The sequence below is a fragment of the Pteropus alecto genome, unplaced genomic scaffold, assembly GCF_000325575.1.
Source record: "Pteropus alecto unplaced genomic scaffold, ASM32557v1 scaffold3, whole genome shotgun sequence".
Taxonomy (NCBI): domain Eukaryota; kingdom Metazoa; phylum Chordata; class Mammalia; order Chiroptera; family Pteropodidae; genus Pteropus; species Pteropus alecto.
Window position 1 is genome coordinate 63,533,923 of NW_006442484.1, and position 15,695 is coordinate 63,549,617.

Below are 15,695 nucleotides of genomic sequence, written 5' to 3' on the forward strand. Positions count from 1 at the left end.
TATTTAAATGGAAAAATCAGTAGGGCTTGGCAATGGGCTGAATATAGGAGAGTCAGGAGTGACTCCCAGGCTTTCAGTATACACAATGAAATGGTAAGTTAGGGAACTGGAGTATAAGCACCTTTGACAGGACAGATCAGAAATTTGGATTTCCACATACTAGTTTGAGATCCTTTTAAGAAATCCAAGGGACGTGTCCAGTAGGTAGTTGGAAACTCAGGGAGAGGTCAGGGTCACACGTATACCTTTACAAGTTGTTTAGATTAAAACCATGGGTACTGATGAGAGCACAGTTGAGAAATAGCCCTGGATCTAAGCCCTTTAGGGAATTCCAACAGCTAATGAATAGGTGGAAAGATGAATGGACCCTAGAGTTTAAGAACAAGATACTAGAGAGGAGAAATAAGTATCAGAAGATTGGGGTATTCCAGAAGCAGTGGAAGAGAATGTTTTGATAAGGAGAGAGTGGCCGAATACAGCAAGCATTGAGACATCAGGCAGGAGAACTGAATGTAGTGACAGAAATGATGGCACTGTTCACCTTCACAAAAGCAGGATGGAGCGTGTTGAGGAGAGAGTGGGGCGGGAAGAATGGAGCCATAAGGCAGAAGAGTGCTCTACAAAACCGGCTGCCTGCCAGAATGGAGAGGGCAGTAGCTAGGATTAAAGAGAGTGGGTTTTGTCTTCTTCGTTAGTGGGAGAAGCTTGAATATTGATGAAAAAAATACAAGAAAAAGGAAGACGTTGAATATTTAAGAGGTGGAAGGGGAGAGGTCTAGAGCATTGATGGAGGAACACCTTCTCTATCTCTTTCAGGAAACTGTCACCAGAACACTCCTTCCAAGTCTGGAGAAGAACCCTCTCTGGCCCCCCAGGACTCTGTCCTCCCCTTGTAGGGTATTTTCTGCCAGGTATTGATCACCTATTTACTCACTAGGTTGTGAGCTCGGGTCAGCTCTGCAAGGAGAGTGTGGTGTTCACCACCGTGTCACAATTGCCTGACATGGTTAGTCTCAGTTTTTTGGTGTCAGAACCACTTGCACCCTTAAAAATTATTGAGGACCCTAAATACCTTTCATTTATGTAGGTTTTATCTATTTGTTAGAGAGAAACCCCAGGCCAAAAACAGTGTCATTTGTCCCCATAGTCCATGATACCAAATCTAGATTTAATACTTGATTTACATTGCAGTTTCCACCTCTCCCAGAAATATAATCTTAATCAACCAATCTGGAATTTCCTGGTCAAATACTAGTAAGGTAATTAGTCAGAAGGGCCTTTTCCATCTCCATAGAAAGAAGAGGCAATCTACGTGATAAAAAAAAAAAACCCTTCTCCTCTTTTCCCAAAGAAAAGATGTCTGGCCCAAAAAATAATCCTTTCTTTTCTTTTGTCACCAGCTCTCTCGCCCCACACTTGTTCCTATAAAAACCTTTCATTTTGTACAACTCATCAGAGCTCCCTTTAAGTTGTTGCCCAATTCATGAATTGCTTAATAAAGCCAATTAGATCTTCAAATGTATTCGGTTGAAATTTGTTTTTTTTAACACTATTGACATTTGTAGTATTTGAAATTAAAACTGGGAAATATTTCAAACATTTATTTACTTGAAAATAAGATGAGTAAACCCATTTCACATTAGCATAAAGAACATATGGCTCATGAAGAATAACTATGTTTTCCAAAGAAAAATCAGTGAGGAGAATGGCATTGTTTTACAATTTTTGCAAATCTTTTTAATACTGGCTTAAAAGAAATATCTGGATTTGCATATCTCCTTCTATGTTCAGCCAGTCACAACACCACACGTGATGCAAACTTTGGAAAGGTCCACTGTACACTCAGGAGAGAATGAGAAGGAAGAAGGTAAATAACATCTTTCATTATAAAACAGTTTTGACCTTGGGACCCCTGGAAGGGTTTTAGGGCCCCCCAGGAATCCCTGGACTATACTCAGATCCACTGGCCTAACCTGATGAGAGAAACACACACATTACTTCATTAACTGGAACGTTTAATCAGTTCTCAGGGGCTCCCATCTCTCTGTCATTCTTTCCAACAAAACACATAACTTAAGGCAACATATAAAGAATCCTTATGATAAAGAAATTCTCATTTAGCCAATCTGCTTAATTGTCCAATTTCCAATGCTTTAGTCACTTAAACAGCTTTCACCATGATTTTTGTTCAATGTTAAAATTATTCAGTTGTTACCAAACCCTAGTTCATGTGCTCTATGCTTCGAGAGGCCAAAACTCAGAATGGCAGTTTGTTGTGAAGAAAGTTTCATTGATCGAGAAAGTGTCAGCTGAGAAGATGGAAGACCTAATGGTGCTAGAAATCCATCTTGCTCCCTGGACTAGGTTAAGAGTTTTTAAAGGATTAGGGGGAACACGTTTTTAGAAGTGCTGGTGGGGCAAGTTTTAATTGGAGGACCTTGGAACTTGACTATTTATGGTAAGGGGTGCCAACACTGGATCTTTCTAGACTCTGAGTTTCTGAAAATGTTCTGATGTTCAAGTTCTAGTTATGCTCCAACCCTTTTGTTAAGGGGGGGGTGGGGGGTAAGGCGAGACTTTGGTTCCCAGTGCAACTAGAGGTCAAGTTCTCTCCTCTGCTCATGCTCGGGCTGCAAGACATGTAGTTATTTTCTGTCATCTCTGGAGAGTAACTCAGTATCTTGTTAATGAGTAGGACCATTTTGAGCTGGTTCTGTGGCTACGGTGTGAAATGATTTATTGGAAATTCCACCAAAAGTTCTGCCCTTTCGATGGCTCCCACAAGGAACAAAATAGTGTTGCATAAAATATTTTTACAAGGGTATCATAAAATTTAATTTCAAACAGATTAAACAATTCAATTCCCTTGAGAAACAGTTCCCTTATTTATTATTAACCAGCAGAAGTTGTTAAACCATGCTTTATCCAGATGTGTGGAAGCATTTCAGTGTTAGAGGACTCTGGGCAGGGAGCCCTCAGGTTCATGGTCCTGTTCACATTAACTATCTGTGTCACCTTGACCAAGACACTTCCCCTTTTTGGCCTCATTGTTATTTTCTTCTATAAAACAAGACCAAGGAGTCTCAGATTTACCCATGCGAAGAAGCAATCAGAAGTCAAGGGCTTTTCCTTGAACACCATAAAATAGTGGCAAATTTAGTTAGACTGAAAAGAATAGGAACAACACTTAGAAAACATGACTATTATATGATCCCCGTGCCAGATCAAAACTGAGATCATAGAAATTCATTAAAAAGAAGAGAAAGGGAAAGAAAAGTTCACCCAATTAAACATCATCAACTGTTTACAAATTACTCTCATAAATATTCATTTTCTATAGTTCATTCCATCTTATTGTCAGCTATAGCTTGAGACGCCATTAGTTTTAGAGAAACTTTAAGGAAATTCTGCCCATTTAACTACTTCTGCTGATTGAGAAAAGTCTAATTTTCAATTGTAGCTGTGAAACCCCTCAATCTTGCTTGGGAAACAAGTGGGAGAGGAAGGTCCCCACTGGCTTTAAAAAATCTGACATTCTCTGCTTTTACCATAGTTCTATAGTTCAACAAAACAGCCAGCCTTACCTCACAGAAATATGGCCTCCAACAGCCAAAAGAGCTTCTAGTCAAATCCCTAACGTGCACAAGAAGTCAGGCCTAGAGAGGTTCTGAGGTTTTCCTAAATTCACCTCGGCTGGGCTTAGAACCTGGATCTCCCATTTCCGGGTATACTCAGTATTTTTCCAGTCTTGCCTGATATATAGCACACACACACCAGTGCACAGATAGTTGATTCTCTGATGATGTTCTATCATCATTTGTGACTAAGCCAAAAATTATTTCTTCACCTGAGAATTTGACATTAGAAATATCATCCCTGGCACATAACATTTTTGTTTGTTTGTAAGTTAAGATTTAATTAAAATCCACTTTGTGTAGGTGTGGGGTTTTTTTTTTTGTTTTTTGTTTTTTGTTTTGCGAGGCAACCCTTGATTGACCTCACAAATTACAAGGACCTTGTCAGTTTACAATCCCTTATTTTATTTTTTTATTTTTTACACCTACAACACCTGGTCTTCATAGGTGGTCTCCCATCCAAGTACTAACCAGGCTCGACCCTGCTTAGCTTCCAAGATCAGATGGGATCGGGCTTGTTCAGGGTGGCATAGCCATAGACATACTTTGTGATTTTTTTTTTTTTTAGATAGAAGAGATGGCAGAATAAATACACAAAGCAGTGAATTTAATTGTGAATTGATGAAGCCGCTATTCTATAAGTATCTATCTTTGTTTTGTTATCCATGGTATGTTCTAGTCAATCTTGCTCAGTTTATGAGCTATACTGAAGTCCATGTGTTTGTCATTGACATCAGCTTCAAGTCTGTATTTAGCAAGTGCAGAAAATGATGGAAGATCCCAAAAAGAAATGTCTGACTTTCTATAGGGAGAGGACTACCTGGATCACCCTAGAAACTGTAAATGATCTATCTTCTAGGACTAAAAATGAAGGATCCCAAAGCTGTAATTGGGAGCACTTCTCTTGGTGACAGCAAAGAGACCACAGTTCCTACTTCCTATACTGAAAATGGAAATAGTGAAAGAAGATGTGGTCATAGCATCTACTCATAAATCAAAATACATGCCTGATAATTCAAACTCACCCTTTCCCCAACTAACAGCCAGTTTGTTATATAATTAATATCTCTGGCTCCTAAGGAACAGTTTGGTCTCTCATTTCAACTTTAGGTTGCGGCTGAAAACAAGCCTCATTTGTCATAGTTTTATTTCAATTTGCTTGTTAGGCCTGTAGTAATCATTTCCAGGCCATCATGTGATTTGCAACACAAAATCTAGCTGGCTTCTTTCCTATTGATGATAATTCTTTTACCTTTTTGGGCTTGAAGTTTAAAGAAGTTTTCCATCCAATTATTATCTCTCCTGCAAGGATTTTAGAATCATTTATAGCAACTAACACAAAAGGAAGTGTGTTCTCCTTTATAACAAGGTCTTTATGTTGCAGATGGTTCTGCTAAAGAAAGCTAAGGCTATTTGACACTAACCAAATCCCAGGATTGTGAGGATGGAGGAAATCATATTTTGCAATGTGATGCTGAACCACATCTGATCGTTTGAAAAGAATATCTCCTTAATTTAGAAAATCCTGGTGAAGATTGTACATCCTCTCTTGAGATTCAATTTTCTGCACATAGCTGGGGCTCAACAAATGTTTGTTGATTCACCCAGACATTCCTTCAGCTGTCTCTAACTACCTCTGTTGTTCAAGGAGTGCTTAGTCTGTTTCTTCCCTCCAGCAGCAGATGAGAACAGCTACCACATTCTTTGTTAAATAGCTCACAGCATTTTCATAGGCAGAAGCAGTTACCATATATTCCTCCAGTTTTCCCTTCTCCAATCCAGCAGAACCACTTTCAGTGGCTGTCTTAAAGGTATCCAACAAGGAGAGGCATTAAATTATTTTTCACAATTTCAGACTCAATTCTTTCTAACAATACTACTCTGAAAAATATAGGTGGAATAAAATCACTTTAAACACTCATTTGTTTATTAATTTTATAGTCATTAAGCATTTACCATGTGTCAGGCACTAGGCTAAATGCTGGTAAATCAAGCCTGCTTAAAAAGGCATGATTTCTTCCCTAGGAACTGATAGTACTGTGGACAAGGTAGATGTATATAAAAACAAGCAGAGAGCTGTAATAAGTGTGCTATTTGACATTAATATTTCCCATTATTACCAGTGGACACTTTCTTCACAACCTAAGGGATGCTTTCAAAATTGTACTGTTTTGGATTAGCCCCGTTACAGTGATTTTTACATTTTAATAAGGAGAATCTGGGGATTTTTAGGGAAGGAAAAGACAAAACTACTCATTTAAAATGCTGCACACATTAATTTTAAAGCTAGATATAAAGTTATGAGCACTCAGTAAAATAAATATCTTGTGTTATGTATGCTCTTAACACTATTTACCTGCATTTTCTATTAACAAATCTGTTTGACTTTGATAATAAGAAAATAGTTTTTTTTTAATGATGCTTTCTGTCTTGTAGAAATATACTAATTAGAAATGCACTATAAGAGCATGGACAATGTGAGGGAAACATCTACCTAATCTGCCCTTTCCTGTCACTTCTGTAGTCCTTTAGATAACTGAAAAATTGTAGTTTACACACACAAAATCCCCTCTGTTAGCGTTGCTAATTTCATCTACGATTTCAGTGCTGCTGAATCAACTTTGTAGTTCTGGCTCTTTATCTGAGAGATTAATTCATTCTCTCCATCTTTATTTACTTTGCCTTTGAACTTAGTTCATGTCAATAGTAAACAGCCTTTGAAGTCTTACATAAATGTCTGTTTCATATTCTCAAAGGACAGACACCTCTGTATGCAAGGGTTCAATATTAAATCGTAGTCATATTAAAATAAGTTTATGTTCTGAGTTCACAGTGCAATATAAAAAGAAAGTTATTATTTGTCTAGGTGAATTCTTAGACTCCTAAACTGGGATACGTATTCGAAGTTAACCTATTTGGTAAGCAAAATGGAATCTTATTGAAGAAAATCCTGCCCCTGCCCCAAACTCGTCAGTCACATCTATGTAAGTAGATGAAAACCCAATAAACTTTAATTAAATGGTCTTAGCTCCAAGAAGTACTCAAAGGAAACCTTATTTAAAATGAGACTCACGTAGTTTATTTCAAGTTCTTTTTACAAGAGCCTTTCTTTCTAACTTCCCAAAACTAAAGCATGAGCTCCCTCTGCTGAGTGAACTAATGTGTCGATGAAACAGAATCTAAAACATTTGTTTATTGTTTATTATGCCATTACGTTCTTAAAAGAATAAGCAATTATGAACTCCAAAAATATTTTCCTTTTTAGAAACTCATGATTATAATATGGATGGGATGGAAAAATAGAGAAAAGTAATTTGTAAGGTACAGATTCATTAACCGAGATTTTTTTCCTAAGCACTGACTCCTGGCCTGGTGATGCTTTGTAATCACCATTGATGTAATTACCACGAAGTGTTTACAAGCTCCTGTTCTCACATCTACCCTATTACCTGGCTTCAGTTCTTCATAACACTAATATCTAAAATTACATTACTTATTTACTCATTGATCTGGTTATGGTTGCCTTTCCCGAAATGAGCTCTCTGAGGGCTAGGTTTTTAAAGCTGTTCATTGCTGTGTCCTCAGCCTCTAGAACAGTGCCTGGCACACAGTAGGTACATGGAAATATTTGTTTAATGAATGGAGGGAGGGAGGCAGGCAGGTCAGCATCTACTTATAGTGTCACTTAGGATTATGATTCAATCAGAGAACAATTCAGTGCTAATCAGGTAATGCTGGATACAAATTTCGTGGAAAATAAAAAACGAGAGAATTAATAAAACATGGTGAAAGCGGTGTGAAATTCAAGGTCAGCCTTAAAGATGAGGAAGGTTTAGTCAATTAGACAAAAACAAAAAAACAAAAAAACAAGCATTGTGCTAGGCACTAGGGATACGATCTTTTTTTTTTTTTTTTTTAAGAAAAATCATGGACCCCACCCTCATGAAGCCTGCAGTCTGATGGTAAAGACAGACATCAAACAAATAATACAGAAACTATAAAATTTCAACTAGGACATGTGCTACAAAAGAGAGGTAGGTGATGTTAGAGGAGCTAATAACCTGACTTTAGTGAGGGCTTAGGGAAGGCTTCTCCTTCCTGAGATCGAAGGATGAGGGGCAGTAACCAGGTAGAGGGCTGACGCAGTGCGTGCCAAGTGCCACAGACAGAAACAGTGCTGTGACTACGGATTTGGGGGAGAAAGCAGGAGATGGACCACACAGCACCTGGTGAGGGAGCATTGTCTTTTTCCCAAATGGTCCTAATGGTTTCAGTAGTTTTTCAAGGATCTAAGTTACTTTTACTCTTTTTCTGTATTTATAAGATGATCTACAACAAGTATATGTTACTTTAATAATCAGAAAAAAATGGAGCATTTATGAAAGAGAAAAGTGGCATGATATATGCCCACAATAGTCTTCTTTCCCTTCTTGCCTTATTCTTTTCCAGGCTTACAGAATATTACTGAAGGTATCTAACTTTCAGGACTGACCCAAGGTGCTGGCCTCAGCCTGGCCCAGGTGCCAGGTGTCCTGGGAGATGACACCCCACAGCTCTCAGAGAAGAAGATGCAGACGTAAGTAATCTCAGAGCTGGACAACTGATGAGGAGCATGGCGGTGTGCAGACCTTAGTCAGGAAAGGTTGTATCATCCAGTATTTCTACGAGTTCCTGCTATATCCATCTGTGTTTTTCACATGGCCGAATCAGATGGATTGCCTAATTTCAGATATTTGTGGCATAAGCAACGTACATGGCCAGGTTCTCAGGGTGGTGGAGTACTGCTTTCCTGGCCCCCCTAAGCAAATCTTGTCTGCAGTTGTCTGTCGAGGATCTATCCGGTCCAGAAAGGTCTGTATTTAACAGCTTCCAAAGGAGTTCTTTAACTGGTTACCTGATAAAGACAACTAATGGATTCATTAAAAATAACTGACCAAGTGACAAATGCGAATGAAAACGGTACAATTTACTCAACCTTTTGAGGTAAATCTATATTATAACAACTAGAATATATAACATAGCTGTAAAATATTAACTATAAAAAACACATAGAAATAACTATAAATTGTAAACAACACAGAAGTTACCGTTGTTGATTCTCACTCGCTTTGCAAGGGTAACTCTGCTGAGTTGTTTACAGTTCGTAGTTATTTCTATGTGTATTTTATAATTGGGTTGTGTCTGCAGCCCAGTCTAAATCTGCGGCTTTGCTTTTATGCTGGCCTCTCCTAGATTCTGGGATCTTCACATTCTAGGTGGCCTGGATTAGAATGGTTGCATCTCTTCTGAGGACCTTTCAGCAGAGAAGGCAATCTCAGGCATCCTACCTGCAATCTACCTGCAGTCTATTGCTCAGAGTAAATTCTTTGAAGATGAAATCCTCAGCAATGGCCTTCCCAGGGACGCGGCTTCCCCAGACTGAAGGTTGTGACCGTGTGTTGCCCACAGTCCATCTCTCCTTCACCCCGCTCACATCTCTCTCCTCACTTGTCAGCTCCGTTCTGCTTGCATCTGTACTGCAGCCCTGGGAATGATTTTCATAGTGCCTGGCTGGGAGGATAAAACCTTTTCCTGTCCTGTAGATGTCACCGTCTCTGGAATGCTGCCTGATCTCCTCTTTCAAACACTCTCTGCCTCAGCTCCTGCCCCACCCCACACCACATCCTGTTGCTGCTGTCACCCCTTCTCCACCCTTCTCCACATTGTAGTCAGTTTGGGTTCTTGTAACAAAATACCACAGACTGGTAGTTTATAAACAACAGAAATGTGTTCCTCATAGTTCTGGAGGCTGGAAGTCCAAGCTCAGAGTACCAGCATGGGCACGTTCTGGTGAAAATCTTTGTCCTGTTTCCTAGGTGGTGTCTTCTCTCTATGTCCTCACACGGTGGAAGAGGCAGGGATCTCTCTGGAGCATCTTTTATAAGGTACTAATCTCATTCATGAGGGCTCCACTTCCTAGCAGCCCGATTTCCTAATACCCTTATCTTTGGGAGTTAGGATTTCAACGTATGAATTTGGGGAGTACACATTCAGACCGTACCCTCCCAAATCCACTACTCACCTTGCTATTTCCACCCAGCTGCAAGCACCCAAGTTTACTGTGCTTAACTATTTCTTGTGTATCGTGCAAGCTACCTGTGCTTAGTTCCGGAAGGAATTATTCATACATTAGTCATAATTTGAGTCCTTCCAAGTCAGAAATTAGAAGTAGGTGGCATTGAAGTGATTTTCACTATTTGTCTTCACAGTTTGTTTTGAAAGAAAGAAAGAAAGAAAGAAAGAAAGAAAGAAAGAAAGAAAGAAAGAAAGAAAGAAAGAAAGGAAGGAAGGAAGGAAGAAAAAGGGAGGAAGGAAGGAAGGAAGGAAGGAAGGAAGGAAGGAAGGAAGGAAGGAAAGAAAAGAAAAAAAAAAGATTCATGGTTCCTGTAACAGTGACAGATCAGTATGTTGTAGGAGAGAGCATCTCTCATTCATGCTGGCAATTTTTATTTCATCTATGTAGTTAGATTGAAAAGAAACACCATTCTGTTTAATTCAGCATTCACAATAAAAAGCCCCAAGATTGCTGATGTAATGTTTCTTTTAGTCCCAAGGAGGTCATATTATGAGCAGACTTTCAACTCCTGACCCCAACCCCATTTGGGTGTAGGTAGTTGTAGCTTAAATGTGATTTCAAAAAGTGATCTGCTGAATTCCCCTTATAAATCCTGATATCAGTTTTACAAACATATTAAACACAGAATTGTGGGATAATATGACCCCTCATTTAAGTCATTGGATACAGAGCTATCTTTTCATTTTGCTGTGGGTAGAAATGAAAGCACATGCATCATGAGGATAGTAGGTGGAAATGAGACACTAGGTAATCAAGAGGTACCAGTGAAACATCTCAGCTTGTCTGTCTTCTTGTCTATTCATTATCAAGAGATAAAACATTTGCAATACATTTATGATTAACGTTCTACAGCAAAACTATGATGTTATGGAGCATAGAGTTTTATTTTAGTGGCAGATTTATCTTAATAGCTTTATGACTTGCTTTCTGTCCTGAAATGAACTCTAAAGAGATCATTTACTCATTTGAAAGTTTATACTTTGGTATTTTTTATGGGAAACTTTATAACTGTAGCGGAATCTTCAGAAAAGGATTCATGAAGATTATAAGACGTCTTTCATGGTTTCAAGAGCCTATTGAATATAAAATATCTAATTTTATCTTGACCTTATTAGGTAAATTGATTGGAAAGGAAAGTTCAAAAAGGGCCAGCCCCTATGTGGTGACATAGAAGACAAAACAGAACACTTCTTGGTTTACAAACTACATAAGAAAAATCAGTCTCTTTTTCACTTCACTTTTGACCAAAAAAGTGTATTAGCCAATCTGATCCACTGCCTTATGCATCTAGCTGGCTTCTGAATGTCTTTTACCTCTTGCCACGAATCAAACCCACTTTCAAAGGCTAAAGATTTACCACCACGGAGACCACAGGCTCTCAAAGAACATCCCCTAAAGAGTTCCCAAAGTGTCTGGAGGAAGACAACACCATTGAGATAAATGTGTAATCTCTCCCAAGGCGACTATTTCAAAGGGAGAAACATTTGTTTGTATATCCATGTTTCAGGATTTTTGTTTAAAATAACCACATGACTTTATGGCTGTTGTTTGTATTTCATTTGTTGATGTGACCATTCTCATGAGCAATAAACCAGTGATTACCACCAACCCTCTAGACACATTTCGACTCTTCAAACTCACCCACATGCTCTCTCCCACAACCTACTCATTTGTCACTGTTGCCACACTTACCCACTGATTCAGATCATTCTGCCCTATAAATCACACATTATAACCTTGACAGAGTGCAGCCCATTAGCTGGTGCAGTTCCACTGTCAGCTCAGGCAGAAGACTATTTTTCCCAAGGCAGAGTTCCAAGATATTTCTGGATGTAACCAGATCATGGGAGAGTCATGATAGTGTGTGTAGCTTTTCAATTTCATTTTAACTTTAGGATGCATTTTTATAATAAGAACACTACTGGATTTAATAAAATATAAAGTAGCTTCAGTAGTATATGGTAACTTTAAATAAATTTTTTTTTTTTTTTAAATTCTTAACAGAAGGCGCACAACAAATTCCTTTAAATGATCATTTTCTTGCTGGAGCAACAAATGCAAACTTTAAGCCAGAACAAGTCCTAGTTTCTGTTTTCATTCCTGTCTCCAGAAAGGTGCAAGATTGTGAAATGTATGGTGTCCACTTTCAACCTGTTGATTTTAATCGCTTTATTTTTTATCTTGAATTGAATTCAACATCATAAAAATAGAATTTGCAACAAATATGTTATGCACGTCAAGGCGAATACAATATTAACAGATTAAATGTTGACCTGCTTTATTAGAGTACTTCAAGATGATGCATTATTTCTTATCTTTCTTCAAACACTAAAATCTTAGGATCTTTAGAATAACAAATTGTATCTATAAAATTTCAACTAGGACATGTGCTACATGTCGAAAGAGACTAATAAGCTTACTATATAAGTGAGAATATTGCGGTCCAAAGAATTGTAATTATTCTAATATGGTTTCATAGGAAATGGGTGGCAGAACCAGACCAAAATACTGAAATCGAATAGCATATTTTTAAATTTTTAAAATAAAATGTTGAGGGTTAGCAGGAGCCCCTCAACAGGGGGGCAGCAGAGGAACTTCTGTCGTGCCTCCATGTATTTTATGTTCTAGTTTATCAAAGTGGCTTTTTCTTGGAGGTGGTGTCTGAGGCTTCAGAATACAGCAAGAAAACAGATGTGTTATCAGTTCTTGTCATCTCCTCTCTGAGGATAACTAAACAGGTGGCGGCTGGCTAGGTGGAATCTCTGGGGCTTTCTCTCCAGGCCAGGATGTGAGCATCCAATGTCGGGGAGCCTTGCTGTCCCACCCGTCAGAACCCAGTGGATGGCAGCACCTCCACGCCTAGGTTATTACAGCCGTCTCTACAAGAAGCTGGCATTTAAAGCACTGGCACTCAAATCTGGATTATTTTTTCACTGAGAATCTTTTCCAATAGTCAGTCAATTAGGCAAAGGGCAGTTACAAAACTAGGAGACTGCTAGACATTCTCATATGCATTTGTAAGCAAACACCAGCAACCATAGTCATATTATCTGCGTGGCTTTGGGATTGGAGATGAGGAGAAGTTGGGAGGGGAAGATGAAAGATAAAATCAGAGTGCCAGGGTAAAAGCCTAGGCTGAACCAGCTCCCTTCCCTGCCTACAGGGGAGCACTGAGGTCTCGGCTGCCTCTTTCTCAAGTACAGTTCTTTTCCTCCTGCGGTCCTCTCTATACTCCCCTGAGTCTCACGTTTCAGACCTTCCTGCCCTTCCCAGTCCCTCACATGGGACTCAAACTCCAGTTTCTGTCAACAAAAGGAGCGCCCACTCAGGCATTTGTCCTCAGTTCCACTAAAGAAGTCATCCTATGCCCATCTCAGCTGATGGTAGAAATGGACTTTGTCAACCTTAACCTGAGCTTACCCAGCATCGCAGTTTGGTTTCAGGGAGCATAATAACACCTTGTTCTGTATGTGCGATAGAATCAGGGTCTGCCCCGTCAGCTACAAAGCCACTTTTAGAAGTCCCAGAGGAGGTAGGCTCTTCACTGGGTACAGGATCAGGGAAAGCACGGACTGAGAAATCAATATAGGACACATGCATACCCAAATACACACACATATTACACTTTCTTGTTAGATAAGTAAAACATGTCCTTTAATAGACATTTGACAAATACAGAAGGATATAAAGAATATCGAATTCTCCTGTAAACCTACCATCCATATACGGCCACTGTCAAAGTATTTTGAAAATATTAAAAACTTGATTCTCATACAAATCTAAAGCAAGCATATGTCAAAAAAATTTTTTAATAATAAAAAAATAAAGTAAGCACAAGTCAAAGATTCATTTAACTCGTTAACTAGGGAACCAGCAAGATGATAAAACTGAATGAAACTGAATTTAAGAGACCGAGTATACAGGCTCTAAAAGAACAATGAAAGAAGATTTCTAGTTTAGATAGAAAACTGGTTAATATCTTACACAGAATAAAACTGAAAACTTTGAGAGTAGAAATAATTTAATTCACTACTGGAAAAAAATCTACATGTTATCATGTACACAGCCTCTAGGCTCTAATCAACAGTAAATAATAGTTTAAAGGAATGTTCTCCTTGAAAATCAGATTATGATTGGCACAGTCCGCTAGACTGCAAAGGACATACAGTCATTCTTTTGTCTTTTTTCCAAGTCTCAGATAATTTTTCTTAACACGCTCTTATAATTTTAATAGATTTCCTTCCAGGCTTGAGATCTATCGGGGTTATATAAATATGTGAATAAGTAAAACGTAGTTTTTACAAAGTGAGAATAATGTTGTATATATAACCAGGCATATTTCTTCTTTACTTAGCTAAGAACATTTTCTTGTGTCACTAAATAGTTTTCAAAAACAGGATTTTTAATGGCTATTTTTTATTCAAATGGATGTGCTATAATTTATTTAACCAATTCTCATTGTTGGGGAAAAAAATAATATTTTAGTGAATACTGTAGTACATAAGTCTTTTTACACATTTCCAGTTATGTCCAATTCCAAGAAGTGAAGTTTCTGTCCACTTTTTAGGTCTTTAATACTTGTGGCCTTTAGAAAGATTGTTTAAATTTACCATCTCTAAAACTAGGTATAATTACACCCATTTCATCACACCTTTACCAACCCTGGGTATTATATATTTCTAATTTTTGTTATTTATAGAAAATGGTATCTTGTTAATCTTAATCAAAATTACTTTAATTATTAATGAAGTTCCACTTTTTTACAGATGTTTATTGACCATGTACAGTTCTGTCATGTTCTTATATCAATGAAATCTCATGAAAATGAACACTAATGACAGACTTAAAAGTCAGAAATATAACCAGAAAAGCATCTGGAGGCCTGAGGGAGAAGTAGAGGGATTTATCAGCTGACCCCTATAGCTGGAAGCAAAAGGACTTATAGTTGAGGGTCTGTATGATATGCAATCATGTGGACATGACCCTCAGGATCCCAGGCTAACCTACTGATGGACACCCAGACCACCATGGGAGAGAGAACAGAGTAGTGGTCACATTTGTGTCCCAGATCAGAAAGCCTGGTTCTCCCACTGGCATCAACTGCTCTGCTGTAGCTGGGTTGGTTGTTGGTCCATGTAGGTTTACCAGATGGCAGAAAACAACCTGTTATTTGGAGAACTGCCTGGTTATTTGGAGAACTGCCTTCTGGTCACCCTCAAATCACCAGAAGACATCTACAAGGTCAGGAGTGTTCACTGTGTAACTTCAGTTACACAGAATCACAGCATATAAGAACTGACACCCCTTAAAGATCTTCTTTCACATATTGTCCCACTGTCTGAATGGGTCCTCACTCCACTACCAAATTCAGAGCCTCAGCGTGGTGACACTATGCTAATAGTGTCTAAGATTCTCCCAGAGCTTTCACTGTGGTAGCTGCTATTTCCTGGCACTATTGTTCAGGTGCCTTTATGCACATGACCACATGCAGTCCCCCTAACAACCTTAGATTATTTATTGTTTATTAAGCCTTATTATTTATTAAGCCTTGTTTCAGAACAAATTTAAGGCAGCTAGGAACCCTGTTAAGATGGCATGGATGTCTCTATCTTAAGATGAAGATACTGAGGCTTAGAGAGTTCTAGTAAACTGCCTGAGCTCATATAGCTAGTGATGGCAGAGCCAGTATTCTAAACCAGCCCCATGCAATACCTATAAGTCACTCCACAAATGTCATCTCAGGGCATGTTGTCCCCAGCTGACAGAGACCTTGCTGGTGTACATTTTTATTCTCTTCTGGAAGGTTTTCGTTTGCTTGTTTTTTGTTTGCTTGTTTCTGTTCTTGTACACTTTTATGAGCCCTGCAAAAGCAAAGTCTCAAAAAATTGGGTAAAAACTCAGAATTGGAAAGATGGTGGACTAGGTAAAAGCAGGTTTGTTTCCTC

The 15,695-nt window shown here is 38.5% G+C and overlaps 1 pseudogene; it reads right to left on the reverse strand.

Annotated features, from left to right (window-relative positions):
• Positions 1–4,057: 4,057 nt before the first annotated feature.
• Positions 4,058–4,176, reverse strand: LOC112470504 (annotated as a pseudogene).
• Between the last annotated feature and the right edge of the window lie 11,519 nt (positions 4,177–15,695).